This window comes from Lathyrus oleraceus, chromosome 3 (genome assembly GCF_024323335.1).
Source record: "Lathyrus oleraceus cultivar Zhongwan6 chromosome 3, CAAS_Psat_ZW6_1.0, whole genome shotgun sequence".
NCBI lineage: Eukaryota > Viridiplantae > Streptophyta > Magnoliopsida > Fabales > Fabaceae > Lathyrus > Lathyrus oleraceus.
The window spans coordinates 204,330,012-204,335,028 of record NC_066581.1 but is presented as its reverse complement, the minus strand read 5'-3'; the positions used below and the strand labels follow the sequence as shown (position 1 = coordinate 204,335,028).

At 36.1% G+C, this 5,017-nt stretch overlaps 1 long non-coding RNA gene across 1 annotated transcript; it reads right to left on the bottom strand.

The window, feature by feature from the left end:
* Positions 1–2,894: 2,894 nt before the first annotated feature.
* LOC127126308 (uncharacterized) lies at positions 2,895–3,634 on the bottom strand. The gene is made up of 3 exons (XR_007804948.1): positions 3,382–3,634; positions 3,064–3,276; positions 2,895–2,987 (listed from the first exon to the last, which is right to left on the bottom strand). It is a non-coding gene; the product is annotated as an uncharacterized LOC127126308 (long non-coding RNA).
* Between the last annotated feature and the right edge of the window lie 1,383 nt (positions 3,635–5,017).

The window sequence follows — 5,017 nt, the reverse complement described above, 5'->3', positions numbered from 1 at the left end:
GAAAAAGCGCCCTCTAAAGTTGTCAATGTAAAGTGTTTAGAGGGCGCTTTCTGGACAAAGCGCCCTCTAAAGTGTTAGTTATTTTAAAAAAATTGTTTGAAAAACAGTGGATATTTAATTGGTAACCTGTTCGCATGCTGCAAAAGTGTAAAATTCATATTGATTTCATCCTTTAATCCAATGTTATACACCATTAATCCATTGATATATACAACATGAATCCATTTATATACAACATTAATCCTTCATATATACAACATTAATATATGATTCTTTGATCAACAATATACAACAACATATTCATGATTTAGTAAAATTACAACAACAATATACAACATATATACAACAACAGCATACAACAACAACATTCCATACATATATGTACAACAATATACAACCTAGCTATATGATTCTTTGATCAACAATGAATTGACACAATTCATCCTTGATTTCATCCAAATGAGCTCTTGAGTAAGATTTGTATTCCTCAAAGTACTACAATTAAGAGAATAAAACATATTCATGATTTAGTAACAAATTAGATGAAATATTCGATAATATTAAAATAAACCCTAAGTTATTATTCCATACCATTTTTGGGATGTCTATACGATTCAACGCAATGATGTCTCTCATAAATCTCAATACAAAAAATCCGCAATCGACCGAATTATTTTGCTGAGGACACTACACAGAAAAACAAACAATATATATATAGTTAATTTCTTACAAACACTATTATAAGCAAAAAAAAAACACTATTATAAGCAAAAATAAGATACTTAATATATACCTGAACTCTGATCCAGGTAAGGTCCTTCCTATTGCGGTATTTCTTTTTCAATCTAAATTTTATTATTGCCCTAACAAAATAAAAACGTATATTGAGATCAATCTGACAGACATAATTAAATATACAAATACACACGAATATTTAGGGGAATTTCACTTACGCGTCAACCGTCTTCTTCATATTCGAATATTTACTCCAATCACCCGATAAAGAATCGAGATAATACACTATTAGTCTCGAAAGATCCATAGCAACCAACACCTAGTGACCACTGTAAAATAAAACAAAAATTTAGATGAATGAAAATTTTCTACGTAAAAGATATACATAGATTAGAATGAAATTATTAGAAAGAAAATCTAACCCGTTGCCAGAATTAAACGGTAAAAAATACAAACTGGGTGTAGTATTATCGCCGGCCGCCATGAATCTATCGACTAGATCATTCTTTACGGATGTTGGATTATTCGTTATTAACGTTGCATTGATACGGGAAGCAGCAATAAAATTGAAACGGTTACACAATTCAGTTCCCCGCATCAATGTTACATACATATACCTTAAATAGAAACATAATAAACATTAGACTACTCATTGAAATGTGTAAATAAATTGTTCAACTAAGTAAATTATAGATTGATCGGAGTACCATATGTATGTATGAATGACAGTGATGCCCAATTCGGTGTGTTCAAAAAGTTGTTGGAAGTCCTCCTTTGCAATTATTTCGAACTGAGCAGCTCCGAAAACACCTTCATCAAAATCTATACTACGAACGGACCCTTGCATAATATCGGACTCCTCCACCATTTTCTCAAGACGCATCATAATTTGAGATTTTGTCCCGGACGTCGTTGGAATATCCTTAGCAGCGCTTTTCAACTCTCGACCGGGAACCTAAAAATTCATATAAAATAAATCATGACTTTTTGTGATGCAACTGAATCGTTGCGTATATAATTCAATGGGTATATATATTTGTACCTCTTTTTGAGATGCAACCGACTCGATGCGTCTTGAAATCCCTTTACCAACTTTATGTGTGGGTCTTGTAGGAGTCTAACATTACCATATAATTGATTAAATATCATAATTGTAGCTGAATTGAAATGTGAATACTAAATATTCATAATCATTTAGAACATATATACCTCGGCATCAGGGAAAATTAGATCTGACGGCCAACCAACAAAGGATCCGACTGCATCTCGCATCAATGTTGTCTCTGAAACAACGTCAGGTAATGGTAGACGGGCGTCCGTATCTAATACGAGGTCAACCGAAACTTTCATAAATCCCACCGGGAGGGGATTATGGTGAAGTAATTCACCCGAAGTATTGTGCACTTTTCCCTTGCCAACTATGCGATAAGTTGGTGACGATAGATACAGCTGACAAGGTGAAATGCCTTAAACCAATAATAAATGTTATTGTTAACTTGTATATGTGTCAAGTAAAAAAGTGCTATTTTAATTTCATAATAACATATATAATTACCTCGGGAAATTTCGGTTGATGATTGATACTAGCTCGGTCACTAGTATCTTTTGCCTCGGAAGCGCACCTTTCCTCTCTATACCTTGCATTCTCGTTTTGCAGTTGGAGTACTTGTGCCCTTAACTCCGCCAAGGTCTCCATCACCTCTTTGTTGGTAGGATTTTTTGTTTTTGTTTTTTTATAAAATGACGACGGAGTCACACCAAAACCCTTACCCCTCACACGACCGGAATACTCAGGAACATTTAGTACTCGACTAAGTACGCTCCTGCAATCCTGGACCTCGGTTGAAGGTACGGTTTGGGATAAAGTCTCCTGAAATATTATTAGAGGAGATTAAAAATGAATTATATGTCTAACAAAATTTTCGATATAATTAAAGAAATAATGTTACATATACTTACACATTCGTCATAAACATTTTGGACCGCTTCAACGACAGCCCCATCCTTCCCAACCCGAGCAGCCTTCCATAATACGTGCTCCGGAAGAGATGTTGCGTCACTTTTCTCCTCGGCTAGCTACACATTGAATTAGATTATAAGATCATCAATTATAACATATTGTGACAATGTATAAGCTCATAGCATTTGAATATACTCACAATTCTTTGTTGTAACCGTGCATAACCCGTACGCCCTTTTTTGTACGGATACGCGGGTTTTGATGCCCTTTTCCTATTTATGTCGCTTACTTCCTGGATAAAAAAGTTTAAGGCATATTAGAACCAAGTAACTTAACAATTGTATAATACCATAATTAATAGACATTACATGGAATTTTTCGTTTCTTCGTTTGGCGACAAAGTTATCCCATTCATCGGCTGAAATAATCTCGGCATACTTCATTGGCCGTTCTCCTTCAACAAATTTTCCTTCCTCATCCTTGAGAAATTTGTTGCACAAAAAGGATCGAAATCCTCAGAGTCTTTTTCCGGCCAATTGAATACAATATTTTTGCCGGCTTTCATCGATGTGAAAGGATCTCTAAAAAACATACAAATGGAGTGTGTTATTATAAAGTAATATTATAACAATATATGGTTAACAAATAGTCAACAAAAAAAACATATAACAATATATGGTAAGTACCTGTATCTCCGACCATATTTTTTCCTTGCCAACCTTCAAGTCCGGACTTCTCCAATTATCACATGTAATCGGAATATGTTGGCGAACAAGGAAACCAATGTAACTTGCCAACATTGAACCGTTAGGCTCAATTAGTTGGTCTTCAGCACTCCAATGTACTTCAAATTTTACACCCTTGTCTCTTGCACGAATGATTGACTTCATAACAGTCAATCCTCGTTTGATTTCTTTTTCAACATTATTACGTGATTCATTCGCGGCATGGGTATCGTCTTGGTTAGCCATTTTATCTGTAATATAGAAATGATTCAATAAGACCCAAGTAAGACAATGATTCAATACGTGAACACATTCATATACCTTCCATTTCTCTCATGTTACAACAATCTAAACTCTTTTTTTTTTTTTATCATTATTGAATACAAACTCACACACACCTACTGCATGCAAAAGACCAATGCAAACTTATGGTGTTTGGAACATGCATGAACAAACTTGCATCCATAATCATCAAACTTCCAAGAACAAGCTCAAACACACTTCAAATATATCAGTTTTCAATAAGAAATAAAAAACTCAGTTTTCCCTAAACAACATTAATCAACATAATGCACAAAATGAAAAACTAAGTTTAGAAAATGCCCTAATCAAACACATGAAGAAAGTGAACGGTAACGATGGAGAAGAGAAATACCTTAAAGGTGACGGTAACGATGGAGAAGAAAGTGAACAGTGACGGTGGAAGAGGATAACGCAGTGAACGTGAACGGTGAGGGAGGGAGAACGAACGGCGACGATGACGGTGAGGGAGGGAGAACGAACGGAGGACGAGAGTAATCGCAGTAGAGAGTAATCGCAGTTGAGAGAAAACCCAGTTACGTAAACGAAATAGCTTATAGAGAGGGAAAATAAAGAGACATGCAGTATATGTTATAATTTTAATGTTTACTAAAGGGGACCTTAGAGGGCGCTTTTTCAAAAAAAGCGTCCTCTAAAGGGGGCCTAAGAGGGCGCTTCTGAAAGCGCTCTCTAAGGCTTTCCAAAAGCGCCTTCTAAACTGGAAATGTACATGGACTTAGAGAGCGCTTTTTCAAAAGCGCCCTCTAAGGGTAACCTTAGAGGGCGCTTTCACAAAAGCGCCCTCTATTGTTGTCCCTCCATTTTTTTTTTGGCTTCACTTTAGAGGGCGCTTTGTTACAAAAGCGCCCTCTAAAGGGGGCCTAAGAGGGCGCTTCTAAAAGCGCTCTCTAAGGCTTTCCAAAAGCGCCTTATAAACTGGAAATGTACATGAACATAGAGAGCGCTTTTTTATAAGCGCCCTCTAAGGTTACCCTTAGAGGGCGCTTTCAATAAAGCGTCCTCTATTGGTGTCCCTCCATTTCCTCATTATTTTTTCGCTTCACTTTAGAGTGCGCTTTGTTACAAAAGCGCCCTCTAAAGTGCGCTGTCTATTCTAGTAGTATGCTCCTTATTTTTTCTCTTCACTTTAGAGTGCACTTTTGTAATAAAGCGCCCTCTAAGGGGCGCTGTCTATTCCAGTTTTTGGCGTAGTGTTTGAAGCTTGATCTTTGCTAAGTGATGTCACTCTGTTTAAGCCATGTGCAACTTATGCATTTCATTTCCAAAATGAATGAAT